We start from the raw sequence: 25,497 nt of genomic DNA, 5'->3' as shown, positions 1-25,497 counted from the left end.
CGTTCATGCTCTGCCTCTGTCTCAAAAATAAATAAACGTTAAAAAAAAAAAAAAAAAAGATGAGTGGTCAGGGTGTCAGTTGCATTTGACATGATCAGCAGTGCTCTTCAGTGCAGGTGATGTAAACTGTAGGAACTGTAGAGTCCCCGCCACAGGGAATTCGGACATGGCATCTTGAGGAAGTTTCTCTCTCTTGAGGTATCATTTTGTATCTTTAATGCCATTTTGTATCTTTAATGCCCGTGCAAGGAAAAATAGTGATAGTTGGAATAAATGTGAAGTGTGCTTATAGAATCTGTTTAATTTCGTGGCAGAATGTAATGAACTTTAGGAGCAAGGATGAGAAATAGAGATGAAGTATTTTATTAGCTTAAAAAAGGGTTAAAAAGGAACTCGGAATGTTATACAAACTTTTCTGCTCCCAAACCCCACCCTTTTGCCACACTAGCAGCAGAGAAATTACAGAAAGCTGATTGTGTTGTCTATTTGGCAAGTCAAAGCAAGATCCAGCAAGCTAAAAGATGAGTATTCTAGATTGCTGTCACTTTCTGTGACATGAAGGTTCTAAATGTAAAAAAAAATAAGAAGCCCCTGGGCGGTTGCTCTTTGGAATTTGTGTGGACAGACCCAGGTCACCCTTCTACTCCTTTGTGCTTTTTAAGAAGTGAGACTTTGTTGATGAGTGAGTCAGAAGTTCTGTCTGATAGCTTTTGGGTGTGATTATTTGAAAACATAATTTGTTATACAAAATTTACATTTACAATTTATGACTAAGTAAGAGATGAAAATTGCGCTCCTCCCAATTTCATTTCCAGAGGTTTAGAATTGCCACGTACCAAAACCTAGAATTTCTCCTCTACTTTACAGATCTATTTATTTATTTTTTATTATGAAATTTATTGTCTAATTGGTTTCCATACAACACCCAGTGCTCATCCCAACAGGTGCCCTCAATACCCATCACCCACCCACCCCTCCCTCCCACCCCCCATCAACCCTCAGTTTGTTCTCAGTTTTTACAGATATATTTAAAAGACGGATTTTTATTTCTCTTTAGCTGTGTCCTTAAAGTGAGTTGCTTTACTTAATTATGGACCCACTATGCTTCTCAGAACTTTGTCAGGATGTGTGTCATTGTAACCCACTTCTGATTGTCGGTGAAAACCTGGTTAGGCTATTTATTGATCTTACAGTCAGGCTATTTGAGAACATTTTGTTTTGTCTTTGGATGATGTTACGTTTCTTTCAGTCTTTGGTGGCACTTGATATTTTCACTTCTCCAAGTTTTGCTAGTCTTAGGTAGACCAGTGTCTGGTCTGTTCTAGCTCTCGATTAAGATAACCCTTTCAATATTAATAAATTCAACTACATTATAAGATTATTAAACGGTTACATGGAGACTAAGGATTTTTTGTGTTGTCCCCCTCCCCATGCCGACCCCCATTTTGGCATAGTGATCGGCATTAATACCACCAAGCTGACTTCTATTCATACTTAGTGTATGCTGGGTACGTGGCTAAGTGTGTAGCCTGCTTCTGATCCCCATAATTACTTTGTGATAAAGCGCTGTTATTTAAAGTGCAAATGACGAAATAGAAATGTAGAAATTATAAGTAATTTATCTGAAGTCAAATAACTGTTAAGGGATGGATATTTGAACCCGGGGCGGTTGCTCTTTGGAATTTGTGTGGAAATTTGAGCCCAGGTCTCCATTGACCTCAAAACCTTGACTTTTGATCTTTGGTACTTCTTGCATTGTTCTTTCATTCAGCTCATACTAATGAGCTCTGACCATGTCATTCATGGTTCTCTGTGCTGAGAAGACAACAGGAAGTAGAACCAACAGGATGAAACAGACAGTAAAGAATTAAATGAATAAACATACACCGTCACCAGAGGTGGTAATGGCTTTGAAGAAAACAGCATTGGTTAAGAGGGATGAAGGGGGGTATGCTTTCTGGCAAAACTTAGAAAAATATGAGATCCTTTTCCAGTCTTTGGTTCTGTTGACATCCTCGGGCAGTATGAGCAAAAGGCAAGAAAAAAAATCAGGCCTTTAAAAAAAAATTCAGGATCAGTAAAGTTTCAAATTTTAAGTGAGATGGTGATGTTACTGGCAATTTGGCTTGCCAGCCTGCAGACTAGAAAGGCTAATTGTCTGTATATCTCACAGGGCAATGTGACCCGACAGACATAATTGTGAAGGAGATGAAGGTTTAGATGTTGGGAGCACTGTCCAGTTATTCCCGAGCTACAATACCAGCGTCTCAGATCACAGTTGTGAGAAATTTTCCTCTGGGGTTTTCCTTTGCTTTAGGAAATACTATTTTAAATTATTATTTTTTTAATGTTTATTTTTGAGACAGAGACAGAGTGTAAGCAGGGGAGGGGCGGGGGGGGGTACACAGAATACAAAGCAGGTCCAAGGCTCTGAGCTGTCAGCACTGAGCCCGACGTGGGGTTTGAACCCACGGACCACGAGATCACGATCTGAGCCGAAGTCGGACATTTGACCGACTGAACCAACTAGGAAGTACTATTTTAAAATTATTTCACTAGTATCTCCTCTAGTATCACAGATCTCCTCTGTTACCCCTTTTGCTAATAATTCTCACGTGTGAATTTTCTTTCACCGTTCAATGTTTGTTTTAGTTGGTGTGCCGCTTGGATAGTTGATTGCTTTGTTTCTATGCAGATTTTTCTTTTTAGACCCTATGGCAATGTAACCGTCCTGATGCATACAGTACACAAAATAACATCCTTTAGAGCAGTTACACGCAATACACGCAATATTGGATTTATATGTCGGATCCCAGGATGCGATTGCAGAAAAAAGTTGGTGTAGGTATTCTGAGGGAACTAGAAGTTCTGTGACACACATTTTAAACACAGGTCTGGTTTGAAGAGCAACTGTAGCATATGCAGCCTTGGCGGTGGTGCCTCCAAGGGGTGGGGGAGCCGCTTTTGCGTTAATCGGGTTAGGACTGCACCAGATAGGTACTATCCAGCGTCAGGATATAGCTGCACGGTTTTGTGAACGTAATGTTAGGAAACTGGTGTTTTTCCTAGCCCCTTTTAATATTACTGCTTGAGTCACTGATCACGTAAAAAGAACAATATGTACAACCCCCAACTAAAATCCGGTTGTAGCGTAGACAGTGAAGTGTCCCAGGATTAGAAGGCTTCAAGACTGCAGCTCTTTCTGGATCCTGCAAAATGTGTCTGTGCTCTTCTTCAGACGGGCCCTTCCCCAGGAGTCTGTCACCTTCACAACATCTGTGATTCCATTCTGTCCCATGATGCAAGGAACACCAGGGAAGACATCATCTATTATTCCATAGAGACCCTTATCACGGTGGAAATTGGATGCACACCCACTTAAGATTCTTCACAATACTTCTGCCAAAATTGCCACAGACAGTCCAGTGGCCCAGGATGTGTAGCCTTTCAGTTTGATCACTTCATAAGCACAGCCAACCACCTGTTCCACAAATAAAGTTTTTAAGATTTAGAAGCAAAGAAGAAAAAAACAGACCAAAATTCAAATATTAAGAATGAATGTTGTGACTGTTCTGAAAATTGGTGTCTAAGTAGTGAAATACTACCTGTAAAAAAAATTTTTTTTTCCAGGATGGTAGACAAGGGCCATTACTGTTTGCCATTTTGAAGGTGTGTGCTCTCATCAGTTCCTTTTGTCAGGAACATTGATCTGTCAAGAAGACCCTCTCAGCTCCATCGTCTGCTTGGTCGGCTCTTTAGTAGGTTGTGTCCATTTCCTGGTGTCTTTTCATGTGACACATGACCTTTTCATTTATAAAAGGCTGGAGAGGCTGGGGGGCTCAGTTGGGTAAGCATCCCACTCCTGATTTCAGCTCACGTCATGATCCCAGGGTCGTGGAATCAAGCATGGAACCTGCTTAAGATTCTTTCTCTCCCTCTTCCGTCCTCTCTCTCCCTCCCTCCTTCTCCATCCCCCCCACCCCGCTCCTCTCCCCTGCTTATATACTCTTTCTCTTAAAAAAAAAAAAAAAAAAAAAAAAGAGAGAGAGAGAAAAGAATTCCCATATCTTTCTACTAGATAGTCTTAGAAAAAAATGTCCTGGCCTGTTTCTGGCCATTTTTCTTCCTCTCACCATATCCATTGATTAGCCTGATAGCCTAGAAATCGATAGATGAGCAATCCAGATAGACACGGAAGACACCTAATCCTGTGTAGGTGTCACCTCTGAAAAATTATTTGTGCAAAAAAAGCAGAACATTTCTGTTTTCATTACTTGCATTCTTATTTTGAGAGAGCTGGAGATACTCAGTTCTTTTACAGACTGTATCTTATTTTCAAGTGTTTAAAGATGGAGTTAAGTTCTTCTGCAGTGATCTCTTTCTTATTGAGACTTGAAAGGAAATGTTTTATTTTAAAAACTCAGGAACAAAACTTAACTCCCTCGTATTTGCAGCATTTCATGTTACCTTGTATCATTTTACTTAGAATATGTTTATCATAGTTACAGGAAAATTTCCCTGCTGTTGCCAGAAAACAGGCCAATGGGCTCTGTGAACTTTGTATTGGTAATTTAATTCCTAACAAAGAAAAATAATTTGCCTAAGGTTTTCACTGTGCCTTTTAATTACAAGGAAGTAATTATACTGCACTGACTTCATGTAGATTTTGTGCCTTCTTTGCTTCTCTCTAAAAAATTTAATATACTAGGTGTATATTGAATTCTTACTGAATTGCTAGCTTTTGCAAGCGATCACTGCTTTTGGAGACTGTACCTTCTGTTTTACTCGGAGACCGAGATTTTAAAAAAAGGAGAATGACTCTACGTGACAAAAACTTGATTGTAGATGCTGAGGCTAGAAGAGGAAGAAAGCTGAAGTAGGGCTTTCCAAAGTTGGGGAGCTTAGAGAATTTCCATGAATGAATTGTTCTTAGAATTCCTTGCCTCACTCCCATCCTCCAGTGATGGAAACTTCTCCCTCTGTGATGTTCTATCTGCCGTGGTTTTTTTAACTTATGGAGCCTGGCAAAAGTAACGGTGTCGTTCATGAATTGTTGTCCGTTTCTTTTTAAAGAAATAAAATTTGGGATTGCATATGTTCGTCTCCTCACCTCTATGCAATATTTTAGAAAAACCCCTCCCAATTTGGGATTTGAGCATTGTGGCAAAGTCCTTCAAAAAGCATCTCAGATGCTTGCTTTACTCAGTCAGATATTTAAAGATTGATGGTTAGGGCACATTTATGGGTCCCCTCCTCAAAAACACCCCCAGACTCATTGACGACACCCCCGGTCTTAGAAAAGCCTGACAAACCTCATAAACTTGACAAGGGGGAAGATGCACGTGCCATGTCCCCAAATTTCTGACTTCTAGTGCCTTGGCACTGTGCTCTTCTTATTCCTATCTTACAAATCCTCCGCCAGCATGAGAAAGTGAAATAGAGGGGAGAAGAATAATGGATATTCTGCGTGTCCTCCTGTAGCACCTCCCCAGTCTTTGCTTTTCTCTTCAACACATGAGAGGGTGCAGAGAGGCCGAGGCCAAAGATTTTTCCATGTCGGCGTTCTCTTCCTCAGCCTGTTCTCTCTCATACTTTCGGTGAGCTACGTTATCACTGTGTCTCCAAACAAGCACTGCACTGTGGCTTTTCAGTGTTCTCGCCGACAACCAAAAGAGGTTACGTGGCTCGCAGTGTGTCTGACTTGAGTTTCAAAGCCAAAGCCGTCCCTGACAACCTGATTTAACTTACTTTTTATTTTTTAACTTACTTAGCAGCTGGAGGTGGGGGACTCTCGTAAGGTCTTGTCTCCATTATTGTGTCAGGTGGTGACATACTGGTTCTTCTAAATGAGTTCTTCCGGGATACTGCACGGTGGCTCGCCTCCGAGAAGAACTCCATGTGCAGTCATTCTCCTGAGGTATCAGAAGTATATGGTTGACTTCTCTATATCTTAGTTGAGATGATCAGCTGTGTGTGTTCTTCTGTCCAAAAGTGTTTGTAGAACTGCCTTCTTTTTATATGTGTTGCTCCTTTTAAAAAAAAAAAAAAACAACTTTATTTTTGAGAGAGAGAGAGAGAGAGAGAGCATGAGAAGGGGAGGGGCAGAGAGAGAGAGGGAGACACAGAATCGGAAGCAGGCTCCAGGCTCTGAGCTGTGAGCACAGAGCTTGATGCGGGGCTTGAACTCATGAACCATGAGATCATGACCTGAGCTGAAGTCAATCACTTAACTGATTGATTCACCCAGGCACCCCTGTGTTGCTCCTTTTAAAGGAGCACCTTAAAAATCCTATTATAAAAAATTCTATTATTTGGGGGCACCTGGTTGGCTCAGTCTGAAGAGCACGCAAGTCTTGATCTTGGAGTTATGAGTTCGAGCCCTACATTGGGTACAGAGATTACTAAAATAAGTAAAACTTTAAAAGAATTCTATTTGTTTTGAAAAATGAATGCAGTTGTCTTAGGTGAAAACATTTCTTGCCCCCTGCCTATTTGTTGGGTAGCAGTAATGTGTAACAGAATTACTGTATTAGTGATCGACTGTTACACCACTCTGGCCAACCCAGCCAAAGAGGTGAGCTTTGTGTAAGTAGCAGTGTTGGGGGTTTTGTTCCCCTGCATGTCACTCAGGGCAATGCTTGGTGTTTGGGCACTCAGTACCTATTGGAGGAATGATTGTTTTAATACACGAATTAGAGATCAGTTCCGGAGAATGTGTAATGAAAATACTAAAAATTTCAGACATCATTGTTTCAGTTATTTCTATAACTTTTAAACCATCTTCCATGAATTTCAGCCTGAAGACATACTACAGATGCGTTTGGTCAACCTCTTTGTTTTTATTGCTATTATTTAGAACTCAGCCTACACTGAGTTACAGTTAAAACCTCTTATTATTTATTTATTTATTTATGTTTATTTTTGGGAAAGAGAGTGTGCAAGTGGGGGAGGGGCAGAGAAAGAAGGAGACAAAGAATCTGAAGCAGGCTCCAGGCTCTGAGCTATCCGCCCAGAGCCAGCGCGGGGCTCAAACCCATGACCTGTGAGGTCATGGCCTGAGCCAAAGTTGGACGCTTAACTGACTGAGCCACCCAGGCACCCCTAAAACCTCATTTTTCACTTTTTAAGCAAAGTTTTTAAAGCACTGCTAAGTGGTACTATTGTGATATGGGTAGGGCCTTGCTTTTTCATGTTTTGAGTGCTGGTGTTGAGTTTAGGTTGGAAAGATTTCAAGCCTGTGAGCTATACTGAGTGCATACCCTGGGCATCTTGTCTTCTGGTCTTTGTGTTCGGTTCCAGGCCTCAAGTGCCCCAACCTCCTCCTAAAATGTGAAGGTCTTATCACACCTCCTTTCTTTACTGTGCCCCAGGTGTCTTACCTACCTTGCAACATTTTTTTTTGAATTTTTTTTTTAACGTTTATTTATTTTTGAGACAGAGAGAGACAGAACATGAACGGGGGAGGGTCAGAGAGAGGGAGACACAGAATCCGAAACAGGCTCCAGGCTCTGAGCTGTCAGCACAGAGCCCGATGCAGGGCTCGAACTCACGGACCGCGAGATCATGACCTGAGCCGAAGTCGGCCGCTTAACTGACTGAGCCACCCAGGTGCCCCCTACCTTGCAACATTTTACATTGCGTTGTGCAGTTTGCACTCATTTAGATCATTGTCTTTTGTTCTCTCTTGTTTTATCACTTCCAGGTGTTTCCCCCACTATTGGAAGAAGGGCGCTAGCAATGAACCATGTCAGTGGGAAGGGAAGCATTTAAACTTTATTTCCTATGTTTTTTATAGTTGGGGAACTGTGAGTATTTTTATTAGCATTAATATTTGCTTCCAAAGAACAGTGAACTTGCCTGAAGTTTGTAAATTTTAATCATAATAATGGGATATTCACAATTGTTTGTTTGTTTTTTAAGTTTATTTATTTTGAGGCAGAGAGAGAGAGTGGAGAGGGTCAGAGAGAGAGAATCCCGAGCAGGCTCAGTGCTGTCAGTGCAGAACGGGACGCGGGGCTCAGTCTCACCATGAGATCATGACCTGAGCCTAAATCAAGAGTCAGACACTTAACCGACTGAGTCACCCAGGCACCCTACAATTGTTCTTTTTTCTAAGATATAGTTTGCTTTGTACCATGGTGCCATTTTAGAAGGGGAAATTTGTTTTTAAAAAAAGTTCCATTACAATATTGTCATTGACACTTAGTTTTCAAGATGCGTGAAAACAAATGTTCACTTAGGGCAGGTTTGTTAGAGGACATCTTGTCCTGCCTCTACCTTTCTGCTGGTGTCTCTTCTACAACACCCGTCATTGAGAATTAACTGCATTCTATTTCAAATTCTCTCTGACAAGGTGCTCCCACCTCAACAGGGGCTCACCATGGCAACAAGGTAGTCGTTTCCATTTTTGGAGTATGAAAGCAGTGCCTTCTTAAATCTAATGATAAGTGATAGTCCCAGGAAACTAGTGTTTTGAATAAATTTGCCTATTTGCTTTCTTCAAAAATCACATCGTTCAGTTAGGTTTCTTACATTGTTTGGAATGGGGAAACACCAAGGAGCTAGTTTAATTGTGATCGTTTATTATTCTCAAATACTTAGCAACTGAGGTTGCTCAGTGTGTCTTGATAAGTTAGGTACTTGACCAGATTCACAGCTAGCGAGAAAGGGAGTGGGATTGCCAGCCCAGGCCGCATGGCTTCACACCTGCTGCTTGAAACCATGTCTCTTTCCTCCTGGAGCCTTGTTTCTGTCTTGTGAGTCCAGCCTGCTCTGAGTGTCTGATCCTTTATAAAGGTGCTTTATAAGGTGCGAGGCCCCAGGCAAACAGGGCTGGGGTGAACAGAATAAAGGGCAGTGAGCGTGATGCTGTGGGAATGGCTGTGGTTCGGAAACACCGTGGGATTCCTACAGTGAGCTGTCCTTTCCTGGGGTTTTAAAATTACACAGTCTCAAATGTAAACCTTCTTAGAAAGGCTACCGGTGACCCACAAACTATGGAAGCCACCAGAGGTTAAGGTGGAAACACTTCCAGTGTTCTTGGAAACAGTACGGTAGGAAACTGATCACAGCATCACAGTGTTTCACACAGCATTTGTTAGGAAATTCCTTTCTTTCTGTGGTCAGTTTGTAAGTTTCATCCCTGTAAATACTATTAGGTGTAATTGGATAGATTAAACTAAACAGTAATGGGTAGTAAGTTTATTCAGTGTAACATCTGGGTGGGGAGAGGTTGAGGATTAAATATTCAGAAATTTGATTGTGGTTTGATAGTGATTGTGTTTTGTTTCATGATAAAACAGTGAACCTGAAATTACCTTTACATATATAATCTCATTTCACTTATAAGATCATGCAATTTTAGGAGTAAATAGCCAACCCCCTTTATTTTCCAGGTGAAGGGACTGAGGCTCAAAGAAGCTGTGTAATTTGCCTAAGATCACACAGCATACGGCTGATGATGCTTGCAGACTGAGTCCTTTTGGCCTCATCTCACTGAGTTTGCTCCTGTGTCTGTGTGTATTATTACTGTTTTTTAGTCCTAGTCCTCACTATTAAACTCACAGAGTCACTTAGTGTTGTAGCAGTATTTGATGTATGTGTTGTTATTAAATCTGAACACAGTGGTATATTTTGGGGGCAGTGGGAGTGTCTTAGAGGAACTCAACACATAGTAAACATTTGCTTACTCTCAACCATCACTGTTAATACTGTAAGAGTTGACCCTGTCATCACTGTCCTCCTCATCGACCCCTTCTAGAGGTTAGAAGGCCTGAGTTTCTCAGAGCTTATGCAGACTATTTAAGTGGTAGATCTAGGTTTCAAATCCAGACTTTCAAGCACTGTCTGTTTTGTAGCAAGGAAAATGAAGTTTCAACTTTCCTGCCAACTCACAACCAACTGATTGTCGTTGACTGGAGTGCTGAATGCAGGATCCAGAAACACCCTCTGGGCTCAGTGGGAAAGGTGCAGCGTTTGGTGAGGTCTGCCATGGCCTTGGATTGGGGTCAGAGATGGTGCGTGTGACATACGTGTTGCCAGATGTACTGTTTCTCCTAATGTAACAATGTGATTCTTGGTTTCACAGGGTAGAAAACTCAATTTTAAGCATACATGGGAAGACGGAGGTAGGGTTTGTGACCAGGCTCCGGAAAACCAACTCCTCATAATCATATTTGCAGAAGACTTTTTGTTTGTTTATTTGTTTTGTTTTTAATGTTTATTTATTTATTTTTGAGAGAGAGTGTGAGCGGGGGAGGAACAGAGAGAGAGGGAGACACAGAATCCGAAGCAGGCTCCAGGCTCTGAGCTGTCAGCACAGAACCCGACGTGAGGCTTGAACTCACAAACTGTGAGATCATGACCTGAACCGAAGTTGGATGCTCAACCAACTGAGCCTCCCAGGTGCCCCTCTCAGAAGACTGTTTTATAAGTACTGATACCAGTTCACTAATTTGCCTTTCTGTTGTTGGGTGCGCTCACTGTATTTATTCAGGAAGGATTAATTCTGTAGGTATCTTATCCCCTATTTTATTTTGACTTTTATACTCTCCAATTATAGTTGATTACGACTCCTGACTTCATCTGACTTTTAGTATTTCCCCTATGAAGAGCCTATAGTCCCTGGCGTACATATTATGGTTACAAGGACTTCACTTCAGAGCTCCGGAAATATAAATTCTTATCCATCCAGGTTGGATGTATCAAATCAGTTATTTCAGGCTAGAAACAACAACGTCTTCAGAACTCCGGTGATTATTTGGAAGAACTCATTGTCTAGAGTGTCAACATCAAGAAGAATGCAGTGTATTTGCAAAGCAGTGAATGTCGTAAGGGTACACTGATGATTGTTCATTTCTCATTTCTGTCTTTCGACTCCTCTCCAAATCTGTAATCTTGTGTTACCAGTGTTAAATGCCAGGCCGCAGTCTGTCTTCTCTGTCCTCTTCCTCTGACCTTCTTTCTCACTTGCACTATCATTTTTTTTTTCCGTGATATTTGGGTTGTTAGTCTCCATATATTAAAAGGTACTGCAGGGTACTACTCCAGTACAGAGTCTGGGTCGTGTTACTCTGTGTTTAGTAGATTGATTATGTTGAATGGCTTTTTCTTTTTGGCTGATAGCGCCTACTTGTTGGTTTGTAATCTTGTGCTTGGTGACACTTCCTGTTCCACATGCTCCCATCGCATTTTGGTTGCTGGCTGGGGGCACCTCTGCCCTTCTCCACCACTGCTGGACTCGTGGAGGGTTTGGGATGCCTGCATTTTGTCTGGGTTTGCTTGGCCTGGTGTCTTTCTTGCTTCTCGTTCTGGGACTCTTTGATGGAAGGGAAGATGGTTTTGATGTCTAGAAACGAGTCCTTGTGAGGAAACTGTGATGACGCAAGGTATTGCCCCAAAAGGAAGATCAAATAAAGCTTCTCAAAAATTGCATCACGTTTATAAATGAAGTGCTTACACTGAGAGGTGAATGGCAAAGAAAAATAATTATGGGTGAACAGGCAAAATTTACAAAATTGTCTTAAGAGTTAGTTACACTGTTGTGGAGTGGTACTGATTCAAGCATTTGTCCGGTCAGCAGCCATTAGTGAGGTCCTCCTGTTTGCCAGGTTCTCTAGCAGGTGCTTCAAGAGCTATAAAAATGGAAATGTGTGATTCTTGCCTTAGATGACTTACCTGCCATGTGAAATAATATATAAAGCAGGATCTACACTCTACAATTATGAGTGAGATTATGTGTCATTATGAAAGATAACAGTCACATTTGATAATCAGCCTTATATTTCTTTTGGAATATTCTTTCAGTGGGTGAGATGAGACTGAAAAGCTCCCAATGTGAAAGCATAGCATTTGTGAAAAACATTCTATTTTTATGAATTCTTAAGTAATCTTAAGTACGATGGAAATGACTGGGGTTGCAAGGACCGTAAAACTGAATAGCTCATGTAACTCTTGAGTGCAATTTTAAACCTTTATTTTCCCAACACAAACAATCTCTGCTGTAGCTTTTGGGAAGTGGTATTTATATAAATTATGAATTTATTTCTTTCCATCCATAGAACATTTATTAACCTTCTGTAATATGTGAGCCAATGGTTATATAACTATTTGACTTTAAAAGTAAATTATCACTCTTTTGTTTCATAGATGTTTTTAATGAATTGGAAATCATCATGATTTTTTGTTATTTATTTGTTATTTTGTTATTTATTTATTAAGAGTACTTGCATACACACTCTAAAGTTTTTGTTTTTTGTATTTGGATTATAACTTTCTGCTTCTATCAAATGATCTTCTCATCAGAATTATACCTTGCCCTGTTAAGTTTTCACTGTTGGTGAAAAAATACTCTATTGAAAAGACTCTACTTGTAACATAGATCATATAGCCAGCTCCAAATTTCTTTTTAAAAAAAGGTATTAAAAACATTAAGGATTGTTTTACATTTGGGAATTATGTTTCTAAATATCTACTTATCTACTGTAACACTGAAAAGTCACATGAGAACTTAATTTCATAGGTGAACCACAAATGGCATTAAAAAATTTTGTGTTTTTCTTGTTACCTTGGGCCTATAGATTTAATGAGTTTAAATTATTCCTTTGGCCTCTACCCGGCTGGGTAACCTAATTCTAATACCATGGTGAATGGTTACTCTGACTACCATGTTGCTAAGAAACCTGTTATGTTATCAGGTTGCCTTGGTGAAGCAATGGCTTCTCAGGCTTCCTTAGCACTGCTGGGAGGTGGTTAATCAGAGCTACGAGGGACCTTCATAGAATTTGTTTCCCAGGTTATAACTAATTTTTCATCAGGAGGAGAAACAAACCTGGGTCTGTAAAAGTTGACATAAAAGAAAGTCCAAGTTACTTTAAATTAAATCATGACCTCTAGTCATTTTTTTCAAAAAGTTGTGATCCAAGATACAAAGCTATTCATACTAGTATGAGGTTGGAACCATTTGTGTATTGAATGGTAGGTATTTCTTTTCCTCCTTAACTTTGCATTCCGTTTTTGTTTTCAGGGACTGACTCTTGGCAGTGCCTTTACAATGTGTAGATGAGCGTTTGGATGGAGTCTGTGAGAAAAAAATGTGTGAAATGATTTTAGTCACTTGCTAGAAATTGCTCTTGCCATGAAATGAGTTTGTAAGGAAACAAACGCTACACTCTGTAGCATGTTTTGAAATGTACCGAGACTTGTTAGGTGAAGAATCCCATGCAGGGCAGGGATCTGGCTCTTGCTGCTTTCGCTTCATGGCAAAAGTTTCTTAGATAACGTTGTCATCACTGCAGATTCTTCGAGCTCTATGCCACACGTTAACGTGTTACGGGATCTGAGAAGTTGTGCTGTAGACTGTTTATCGTCTGGGCGGGTAACTTCAGTTTCCTCCATATTCATTTCTTTGAATTCCCGCATCTTTGACGTGCTTGTTTTTAGCAAATCACGTTTTGAGAATCCTTGTTCTGGACTACTGTCCACATGGAGAATGCCAAAGGAGTTCATTCCCCTTTGACACCAGCCTGCTCAGGGTAGTACCCGTTAAATCACGAGGCGGTCGCACAGGCGGGGCAGACCAATTGGGCCCCCAGGACTGGGTGCAAGCACTTTCAGAGCCCAGGCTTCAGAAGTCAGGCTCCCTGGGTTCAGTTTTGGGTCTTCTGCCTCAAACTTTCTGACCTTAAATGAGTTACATAATGACTCTACTCCTTAATTTCCAACACAGTGAAAGAGGGATGATAAATTTCTACCTTACAGAGCTGTGAGGATTAAACGAGATTATGTGGAACACTTAGCATGATTTTTGGCACATAGTGTGAGCCTTCATAAATGTGCAATGGTAATTATTGTTATAGAGGACATTTTTAGGGGACTGTGAGTTGTTCCTTCAAATCTTAAAGGCCTCCCTTTAAGACAAGGCCTCCCACATGAAAGCTTTCGATTGCTGAGAAGAGCTTTCACATTTTATAATTTTTTTTTTTTAAGATTTATTTATTATTGAGAGACAGAGAGACACAGAGCATGAGCAGGGAAGGGGCAGAGAGAGGGGGAGACACAGAATCCGAAGCATGCTCCAGGCTCTGAGCTGTCAGCACAGAGCCGGACGCGGGGCTCGAACTCACAAACTGCGAGATCATGACCGGAGCTGAAGTCGGACACTTAACAGACTGAGCCACCCAGGCGCCCAGAACTTTCACATTTCATAAATGTTTCTTTGATGTTTCACTTTTTATAGTTGCTTTCTATTTGCCATTTTTCCTCTTTCCTTGAGTTTGGTGTTACCCCTTGGTCTTTCTGGGGCCTCGGTTTTCTCATCTGTAAAATGGAGGGGTAGAGGTGGGATTTGGTTGATGTCTCCAGTTGTGCCTAGCTCTGTGATCTGAACTCTGCACGTGCATGGTGAGAGATTCCATTCTGAACAGAAGAAGGGGATCTCGAGTTTAAGGACAGCCTTAAAGTGTGATAAAATCAGAATGGACCACACCAATGAGAACATCTCCCTTTTCTCTTTTCCCTGAGAAAGCCGCAAGAGCTCTCAGGAGAAAGTAAGTGGACATTGTTTACATGTTTGGTGGGGTTAAATATATGCTTTAAGCCATCACTTTCCTCTATTTAAAAAATGATTCTTTAAAATTTATGAAACAGCCTCAGACTTAACATAATTGTTACAAACACAAATAGAATGCCTTCTGGCACTTGTTGGGTATCTGCCAGTCTTCTCTCTTACAGATTTTCTCATTTTCCCTTTGCAATAAGTATTTTGTAGGAACGTAAATAAATCAGTGTCAAAATGTCCATTTCCTCATTTGTTCATTCTAGTTCAGACACATGGTTTTGGTTTACTTATTTACTTATTTATTTATTTAAAGCAGGCTCCATGCCCAGTGTGGGGCTCGAACACATGACGCTGAGATTAAGAGTCACATCATGGTTCTGGTTTAATTCAGTGGGTTATAATCCATTAGTAATATCATTTATTTTGATGCTCACATAAAATCTCTTCCAGCCATCTTATGTGTCCTTTTAACATGTCCCCATCATTTGTTGACCACTTCCTTTCTGGTACAAAAAGATCTTCCAGGCTTGTCTTGAAATTTTCCTGCCATAGTCCTGAATTAACCATTTCCTAGGAATTCCTGGTTTCTTTTAGAAGAAAATGGTATTTAGAAGCCAAGATCTGAGTAGTATGTGCGTCTGTTACTGTGGGGGTTTCATCTCTCCAAGACTGTGTTCAGGGCTGGAGAATATTTGAATGTATATATATACATAATGTGTGTATACATACATTTGAATATTTGAATGTGTATATATAATTGAATATTTGAATATATGTATAATATCTGTTGTATATGCAATGTATATACACACACATATATGTGTGTGTATATACATGTAAATCTGTGTTTGCTCTGATAACATCCAGTTCTAATCCAAAACCAAGGGTTCATTTTAATTTTCCTTACCACGTTTCTATAAAACTCTTCTTTGATAGTGAGAAATCTGTCTCCCTCCACATGTAGTCAGCCTCACAGTGCTTCCCCTGTCTTACCCCTTGGGCTCTGATTCCCCAGACTCCCTTCTTGCCCTGCTCAGGCTCTGATGCCAGTTCCAAGTTGCCACCATGCTTGATATTTTCTTCAACCTGGTCTCCTGATCCCCATGCTAGGCCACCCTCTCATGTGGACGCTCTATGCTGGACCGTTTCTACCCCTGGACTTCCTCCTCCTCCCACTCCAGCTTTCACTCCCCATGGCAGGCTGACCACCGGACCCTGGGATGCCTAGCTTGGGGATAGGGAACAGGAAAGGGAAGAAGTAAATGAAGTGCTATTTTCATGTTTTTAATATGTCAAGTGAAGGAGTGGTAGCTGTTAGGAATATTTTATTTTTGACAACACTGTTACTGACCACACTGTTAGTACTAATAATTGCTTCTCTTTTTTTTTTTTTTTTTTTTTTTTTGTCATTTGAATTGAGTTTAAACACATGAATGCAATGGTGTATGTGCCCTCAGCTTATTGGCTTAGTTAGAAATGTAAAACTATCCCTGAGAACCGGGCGAAAATGATCTTGTAGTCTGGGGAGAGGAGCAAGGAGCATTTGAAGCAGTAAATATTTTTTTCAGAAGTATACCGAAGTACCTTTGCTGTTATTTAATTTTTAATAAAAGGGCTATCTTTGTGGCAATTGTTGTCAACGTAATTGCTCCCATACGCAAATGTGAGCACAAGTTTAGAGTTTGAACAGCACTTGTTAGCTAACACCATCTTCTTGGTGGATTTATTTGAACAACGCTTCAGAATTTTTATGCTTATGATCTTATCCCCGTGTGGATGTTGGGGCCAGCCATGTTTTCAGAGCTCCCTGTTGCATCCAGTCTCTCTAAGGGCTCCTACAGTGAAGTTCTGTTAACGCTTCCATTGGAAACGTATCATAGGGGCTGGGTTCTGGCTGAGTGCCTCTCTCGAGAAAGCCATAGCCCCAGCGGGGAAAGTGCAGGGTAGAGTTTTTCCACCCAGATTCTGGCTGCTTTCCAGAGCTTTTAGTATCTGTGGGGTTTCTTCTCGTTTCTTTCTCCCTTTACCAAAGACTGTAACACTGCTACTTGGACACATTAGGGATGTGGGCAGTGTGTGTCTGCCAGGAGGGTGAGAGTGGAGTGGGCCTTTTAGTTAGCTCCCTAGCGGTACCCTTCTGCCGCTGTTTTTCTTGTGAGGGTGACCTCATGAGAACTCAGAGCAGCACTGTAAGGTAAGTCCGCACTTCTTGAGGATTTCCCAGTCCTGGGCGTTTTATTTCCCTGTGGTTGCTTGAATGAGGCAATGAGAGTCTCCTGCTGTGTCTTTAACTGCTTTTCTGTAGCATTCTTTGCACAAATTGCTGACGGATTGAGAGTCTAAGTCATCCTCACCTGTTTCTCACCTTCCAGCCTAAAGAGTGTTACAAAATGGCAGCTGTTTAACAGACGCAGGGTTTCCCTTCACTCTTCATGTACAGTTGCCAGATTTAGCAAGTAAAAATAGAGGATATCCAGTTAAAGTTGGATTTCCTATATACAGGTAATATATACAAGAAATTTTATATACAAAAAAATTACTTTGGATCATAGTTACATGAAAAATTATTTTGTATCTGAAATGCAACTTTAACGGAGTGTGTCCTGTCTCTTGTAGCTGGCAACTCTGCTTCATGAGTTTTTGCATGATGCAATCACTTGGATATGAGTCGTACTTGAAGTAGTGTGTGTATGCGTATGATCAGTTTCGAAAAAATTGGCAGCCTTCTCAAATAAACCCTTGAGTGTACAAAAATTTGAGACTTGATCTTGACCATCCTTAAAAGGCAACTGAACTGCGATGTAGCTGGCAAATCACATTTGCCAAATTCCCATACTAAGTTGAGTCGGCCATCTTGAGGTAGAACTTGGAGTTATAGCATCCGGAATTTCTAATTATCTTTTATTTCCTCCTTCTCTTTAATGACTCTTCAGCTTGTAGGTTAGGTGTTTGGGCTTTACTAAGTATTTTCCTTCATAAAAAGCCTCTTTCCTTTATTCACTGAAAAACATAGCTACCTGAGGTTGGATTTGTGCACGTAGGAAATAACAAAAGAAGTCTTGTAAAGCCTTCTGCCTTGCCTTCTCTTTTATTCAGAATTTCCTTTGGCATATTCTATAAGAAAACCAGAGGGCCTCATGTGATACAAAGATCTCTCTCACCCTCTCTTAGGGTGAGACTAAGAGGTGACTCACTTGATTCAACTAACACCCTTTTACAAGGGCAAGCGGTAATGATTCCTAATTTTGTAAGTGAGGAATTCTCCATCTTGAGTGGTTTGTTAGGTACGTTTCCAAAGAATAAAGAATTTGTCTTATTATGAAGCTGTAGAATAGGATTGTCTTATCAAACCTCTGCAGTTGAATCAGTGGAATCCTGGCTGGGGTTCTTCCATCCTCAATTCTGTCATGTTCATCTTGTCCTGAGTCTCTGGATCCTCGAACCCTGGAAGAGATTATCTGAAAGCACAGTCATAAGTGGGCTTCACATTCATGATTTGGCTTAAATAGAATCTGGAGTTATTATTTGAGGCTTTTTAAAAGTTTATGTATTTATTTTGAGAGAGAGAGTGAGTGAGCGAGCATGAACAGGGGAGGGGCAGAGAGAGAGGGGATCCTAAGCAGAGTCCTATCCAGGGCTCAGTCCCACAAACTGTGAGATCAGGACCTGAACCCAAATCGAGAGCCAGACGTTCAACCGACTAAGCCAATAGGCGTCCCTATTTGAGGCTTTCTTAAAACAGTGTTGGTTTGTTTATGTAGAGCTTATGAGCAAGCTGGGGAGGGGGAGAGAGAGAGAATCCCAAGCAGGCTCTGCACTGTCAGTGCAGAGCCCCACTCGGGCTCCATTTCACAAACTGTGAGATCGTGACCTGAGCTGAAATCAAGAGTTGGATGCTTAACTGACTGAGCTACCCAGGCTCCCCTATTTGAGGCTTTTTAATGATTTGCTACAACATTGGCAAACTTTCTACAAAGGACAAGATAGTAAATATCTTGCAAATGTATGGTCTCTGATGCATATTCCTCTTTATTTCTTTTGCAACCTTTAAAAATGTGAAAACGCCTAGGCGGTACAAAAAAACAAGCCATAGACTGGCAGTAGTTTTCCTAAGGAGGAGTGTTTACTCTTTTTTTTTTTTAATTTTTTTTTTAATGTTTAATTTATTTTTGAGAGAGAGAGAGAGAGAGAGATAGTGTGTGAGCGGGGGAGGGGCAGAGAGAGAGAGAGAGACAGACAGACAGAGACTGACAGAATTTGAAGCAGACTCCAGGCTCTGAGCTGTCAACACAGAGCCCAATGTGGGGCTCAAAGCCATGAACTATGAGCTCATGACCTCAGCCAAAGTTGGATGACTAACCGACTGAGCCACCAAGGCATCCCTAGGAAGGTTTACTCTTAGAAATCTGTTACATGGAGAATTTTCTGTGTTCTGAGATTTACCCTTCATTTTTGACATATATAGAAGTGATGTCGATAGGGAGGTAAGGTATAAAGGAATACTTAGTAATGAGAATAGGTTATAAGCGATGGGCACTATAATATCCTGGGGGACACTGCCCGCCCCCTCTCTGACCTTCCTCTGTGACATCGTATCATACTCCTGTTTTCATTTGATTTCATATTTATACTAAGCAAAATGACATTTTGGCAGATTTCTCTTATCAGATACGTAGGAATAAGTAGTCATACAGCAAGTTCATGCCCAAAGTGGGAGAAAGCAAGACAGTCTTTAGGGTTTTTTTTTCTTTTTCTTTTTTTTTTTTTTTTTAACTCATGTCATGCAGGATTTGGTGAAAGTTTGGGTAGAACTGGACATCTTAATGAGTTTATGGCATCTTTCAGGACTGACAGTTCTTAAGACACTGCATAAGCATATTATTTTGAAACCTTACAGGAAGGGATGTCACATTCACATACATAATTTACTCCATCTTTCCTCTGGCTTCCCTCTGAAAGGTTATACTTGATGTTCTTCCAGAATGCAATGGTAACAACATCCGTGCTCCCAAAAGCACCTTAAAGGAAGAGACAGCCCATTAGATTCACCATATGCTTTGTACCTTTCCTACTGCTTTTCTTACTGATTGGTATAAAGCCATTCAGCCATTTCTTATCTATTATTGTAAATGGAAATTGGGGTGGTTCCCATTAGTTTTTTCCTCCAGACCTTTACAAATGATTTTTGGGTCCGAATGCAATTGTGAATAGACAGACATAGCTTCTAGGAAAGCCGTTGGGACCCACTGAATTGTGACTGTTGGACAAAGGCATTTTGTTTAGGAGGCTTGTCCCAAAGTGGTGTTGGAGTCTGAAAGAAGGGCCGCCAGCGTCTGGTTCTTTCTGCCGTGAACTAATAGGAAAGCTGATGTTTGCTGAGTGGATGGCTGTGCTCACTGTCCAAACAGATCTCTGTTTGCCAACTGTGAACATATTGCTGCCTCTGTGAGGCACTCCATCATGCCTTGAATGGATCCTCTTGTGTTCAGAATTTTCTGACTCAAAGAGGGGGAGAGAGAAATACTTCTTTCAGACTTCAGCATTCACTGTAGCATCCATAGTCTCCTCAGACCTTTAGAAACCAAGCATGCACCAGAGATGCTTCTTAAGGAGAATGAGAAAGGGGTAGAGAATAAGGAAGAAAGTAAAAGACAGCTCCATTGAAATGCCTTTATTCTGGCCACTTGCGGCCAAGTTTTCGTAAATAAACCAGGCTGCCTTAGTAAATAGAAAGGATTGTGAGAATATTCCTGATTTTTCCCGAGCAGAAGAAAATGCTCGGCATTGAGTTTCCAACTCGTGATTCGTTTCTGTTCGCTTTGACCTACACGCACCTCCCAAAGCATATAATGCATTCATAATATGTTACTGAATGAGTAATAGAGTTTTATTCCACCTGAATCATTTCTCAAAAAAGGGTAATTGATAGAAAGAAGTTTTTATTACTTTATAAACTCTCTTTTGATCTTAGAGTTCCAAACTTATTCTATATTAAATTAAAGGGTGCAACTGAGACAAGATTGTTGTTGTCAATTTGGTCACTTTCTACCCCAAAGTCTGCTGTTTGGCAGGGTCTGGTGTTAGCGGTGTGCCATGAGGACACAGCTCATTGGGGCAAGGTTAGGCATTCCTTGCAATTACCCGTTGTTTGTTTTAAGGTTCAGAAACCTTGGCTGAGTGGGGGCGGGTGAGGGCCAACAGTGTTGACTAGCAGTGCAACCAAGTGGGCACATGGCATGGACAGGACCTGTCCGTTGTGGCTTGCCTCATTACCAAGAGCCTGTGAAACACTGGGCACACTTTGCTTGGCAAAGTATGGGGGGAAACACAGAGGGCTGTTGGAGTCGATGGCAAGGACAGATGCTTTTATGAACGGGAAGGAAGAGTCGCATGCAGTAACACACCGTATTGCTTTCCCTTGGTCAGTGAGAAACCAGCATTGGTGTGCAGATAGGCCTGTGAGTTTTTTGGCTGAACCTAGCAAAAACCTTAAAATCAGAATCACCACCCCATCCCAAGCTACGCTACTGATAGTTTTTGTTGTCTGGATATTTTTATTCACGACTACGTGTGCCCATAGGAAAGTCTGGGTCCTTACCTTTACTGGTTAAAGCTGGAATGTAACAGGAACAGTAGTAGGGTCAGTTGGGGCGGGGGAGGACATGGTGGCCGAGGCTGTGGCGTAATAGCAGTGACAGCAGCTAACCTGGTTGTGGAGCCAAGCATGTGGGCGGCATTCTTCTAAGTACTTTCCATCTAGCTCACTTCTTCCCAGCTATAGAACTGTGGCTTTCTTCATCATCTAGATGAGGAAACGAAGCACAGAGAGGGCTTTAGTAATCTGCCTAGGGTCACACAACTAATAACTAGTGGAGCTTGGAATTAAATCTAGGAGAGCGTGGCCCCAGTATCTATGCTGCACTGTTTTACTGCTGAACTGTTTTACTCTGGTGGACCAGTAAGGCAACCTGCCCTCTCCAGAAGCAGCCCGAGTGTCCATCAACTGATGAATGGATGAAGAAGAAGTGATTTTATCTAAATATATCTCTATGTCTATGTCTGTGTCTGTATATCTACAATGGAATATAATTCAGCCATTAAAAAGAATGAAATCTTGCCATTTGCAGCAACATGGATGGAGCTAGAGAGTATTATGCTAAGCAAAATAAGTCAGTCAGAGAAAGGCAAATACTGTATGATCTCATTCATATGTGGAATTTAAGAAGTAAATGAGCAAAAGGGAGAAAAAAAAGACAAATCCAGAAACAGACTCTTAACTATAGAGAACAAATTGATGGTTACCAGTGGGGAGCTGGGTGGGGGATGGGTTAAATAGGTGATGGGGATTAAGGAGTATATTTGTCGATGAGTACCAGGTGATGTATGGAATTGTGGAATCACTATATTGTACACCTGAAACTAATAAAACACTGTATGTTAAAAAAAAATGTGCATTCTCCTTGCAGTTTTCAATTTACCTTTCCTTTGCTTTCAAGTGTGGCTTGGATAAATGTTTAAAGTTGCTCAAAATGCAAGTACTAGGAAGCTGAGATCACTTCAGAAAGATAATGTATTCTATAGGTAAAGGAATTTGTCCCTCTCCTGATTCTGTTTTTATCAGAGAGATGTTCCATATTTAACTTATTCCTTGGTAGTTATGATTGTAAATTGATTAATGATATTGTTGTGGTCTAGTAGATAGGGTTGGGTGATAATACATTTTGTTCAGTGCTTAATTGGCATCTTGATGGTCGACTCAAAACCAATGAATCATTTTGAGCTGTTTTAGTATAAAATCAGGCTATTTGCATACATTTGTGCGCTGTACATAAAAAAAAATGAAAAGCAGATATACAAATTATTCAACCATATATTCCTTTATGATGTGATGAGAGAGAGTAATAAGGAGCATAAGGTTTGGAAGCAATGTTTTTAGACTTTTACTGCTATAAGGTAATGTGACTATTGGAGCATAATTAGTTTTGCTCAAGGGACAGTAGAGGTTATTGAAATTGACCAGTTTAGGATGATTTTTATAGGAGTTACATTTATTGCAGCTCACTAATGTTATTTTAGTAGTTACTGGTCTTCTGAAATGTTGCACCAAGTAAAGAGGAGGAGGTCCTGTGACTCCTAAAGAGGAGTCAAAGTAGTTTTGCATGAATAACGATAGGCAAGTCTTGTCACTTATTTCTAGGAGCCCATCAAAAAGTACGTTTGTAAGTATATCCTAGAGACTGTGTTCCACAAAATCAGTTATAAAACATATAAATAGATCACACATATTGTGATGCTTTATGTAGTTGTAAGCCCTGTAGCTGATATAAAAAGTTTTACAAATGTGTTGAGCCCATGAAACTTCTACAGAATTTTTAGTATTGGGTTTGCCGTAACACTAAAGTTTGTTGAAGTTTCCTTTGTTTCTGGAGAGACATCGTGACAGAAAGTATAGCGCGGGTTTCTGCCTCATTATAGGAAGCTTGGTTTTGGCCGCCTTTGCCTTTGTCAGTTTTGTTTATTTTACTTATGTATCTTGTGTCTGTTTCACCCGTTTTGAACCTGTTTTTGTGGAGCTTTGGCCTCACACCCAGAGAATTCTCTATCCAGCTTTCTGAACATTTATGATCACCACCACCTTAATATTCTCACAGTAGCCATCCATTTTTCAGCAGTCTTTTCTGTTTGTCTTAGGATTAGTCTATAAAGTGCAACTAAAGATGTTAATTTATGTGAAATCAGAAAACGTCTTTGGTGTTAGTTTTTCCTGATATGCACTCAAAAGTAGAAGTAATTGAGGGGTGCTTGAGTGGCTCAGTTGGTTAAGTGTCCGACGTTGGCTCAGGTCATGATCTCACGATCCGTGAGTTTGAGCCCCGCCCTGCGTCGAGCTCTCTGCTGACAGCTCAGAGCCTGGAGCCTGCTTTGGATTCTGCATCTCTGTCTCTGCCCCTTCCCCGTTCATTCTCTCTCTCTGTCTCTGTGTCTCTCTCTCAAAAATAAATAAACATTAAAAAAAAAAAAGTAGAAGTAAGTGATAGCATTATTTGCACTCCCTCCCCAATCATCTAGAGCAAATGGACCACGAATATCAAATCAACAAGAGAAATGACAGGGGGAAAAAGTGACCAAAGCATCTGTGGATCAGATGTGACCACTTTTTGCTTTTGTGTATATATGCTTCTAGGTTAGGTAGGTTTCTATTTGGTAAATTTTGATAGGCTAGACTTCTCCAGATGTCACGAATCACTTTGTGAGTAGTGAATTTAGTAAAATTAGGACATTAAAAGATAACTAAATAAAACTTGGGCATTAACAATAATTCTTTTTCCAGAGTCTTTAGAGAGAAGATTTGTCTTTTAACTTCCTGGTAATTCTCATTCTGTAAAGCCCAGGTTAGGACTGCACATTGGCAGTTAAAATCGGAACTTTTATTTCCTTTCATTTGGCTGACACTAATAAGAATATTTAGATAGGAGTACCTGGGAGCAAGAAAACAGAGGATATGATAAAGCACAAATTGAAGGAACCTGGCATTTCTTCCAACTACCAGAGAACAATAGTAGTTCAAACGTTAATTTACCATGTGGTTACAGCAATCATAGGTTAGGTAGACATACTTCCTGTCCACTGTCAGAAATGGCTTCTTGAAAACATGGATAATAATACATGTATTTATCTTAAGCTCCTTCCCATATAGCCTTCATCCAGAGGTTGTGGGTAGGGGGACAGGGTCAGGGGTAGGTAGGAAGCAAATGGAGAAGATGGAGTATAATTTAATTTTTTAGAAGAAAGTATTAATCATTTATTGGTTATTATATCCCAAGAATTAATGAGACTAAGAGGGATGTAGAATGCTTTCAAATGTGGGATAAAACAATATTTTTCCTTAGGTTGAGACTGAGTTTTCGAAAACACATGTATTTGTAAGACATGGCATTTTAATACAAATCAGACGTATTGTAGAATTTATGGGATGTCGGAACTTTCCTAGCACTGTTTATACTCCATCTGCCCAGGGATGCCAAACTTTTTTTAAAGTAATTTTTGCTTTGCCAACCAATTGTGCTAAGACTTCTGAACCAATGGTTGTATGCGTTCAGAATATGAGGACCCTAGATTCATGGCTGATCTTAGAAATTACCTTCAATTTTAGATTTAGTGGGTAGTGAGACTGCCGGTCTCTTCAAGGGGATAATGACTCATCTTTGTGTAAATTTTAGATAATTAAGAAATTAATATAAAAATTCTTGGTATTTAAAGTAGGATGAAAGAATTGGTTATAGGAATATTGTATAAGAGATCAACTAAAGTGTGATGGATCCTCATTTGAAGTTAAAAGGAGAGAAGGGTCAGGTACATGTGTTTAGGTGCTACTGTATCATTGCATTTTGAAAGTTTTGTGCAGGAACTGAATTTTTGTGGTTTCTGAGACACCAGACTTAAAGCTGGGTTTTTTGAATGATGCATGTTGGGCTGTTCACAACCAAATATTGTGATTGTGTCCGTGAAGCTCTTAACGTGCTCACTGGGCAACTTTGGACTGTTGGATAGCTCTCTAAGTTAGGTGTAAGAACTTGCTCATTTCTTTATTTATTCTCAAACTGTATACTGTATTTCATTAATTTTTGAAAAGCACACTTCGGGACACCTGGGTGGGTCAGTCAGTTGAGCATCTGACTTTGGCTCAGGTCATGATCTCACGGTTCATGGGTTCGAGCCCCGCATCAGGCTCACTGCTTTCAGCGCAGAGCCTGCTTCCAATCCTCTGTCCTCCTCTCTCTCTGTCTCTCCCCCTCTCATGCTCTCTCTCTGACTCAAAAAAATTTTTTTTTATTTTAATGAAAAGCGCTCACTTCCACTCCCATTTTAACATCTTTTAAATTGTCAAACATCTTACAATTGATTGAATGTCAATGGAATACAGTTTAGGCAGTGGTATT

The 25,497-nt window shown here is 40.5% G+C and overlaps 1 protein-coding gene and 1 long non-coding RNA gene across 9 annotated transcripts in view; both read left to right on the top strand.

Moving 5' to 3' along the window:
* FNDC3B (fibronectin type III domain containing 3B) overlaps positions 1-25,497 on the top strand; it is a 409,006-nt gene that overhangs the window by 196,165 nt on the left and 187,344 nt on the right. The gene's annotated exons all lie outside the window — the stretch shown is intronic.
* On the top strand, positions 228-18,253 carry LOC144612760 (uncharacterized). Its single transcript, XR_013549766.2, has 2 exons — positions 228-12,975; positions 13,296-18,253. It is a non-coding gene; the product is annotated as an uncharacterized LOC144612760 (long non-coding RNA).

The sequence above is a fragment of the Panthera onca genome, chromosome C2, assembly GCF_046562875.1.
Source record: "Panthera onca isolate mPanOnc1 chromosome C2, mPanOnc1 haplotype 2, whole genome shotgun sequence".
In the NCBI taxonomy this organism is placed as follows: Eukaryota; Metazoa; Chordata; class Mammalia; order Carnivora; family Felidae; genus Panthera; species Panthera onca.
The sequence above is the reverse complement of the archived record's forward strand: the minus strand, read 5'-3'. Positions and strand labels throughout refer to the sequence as shown.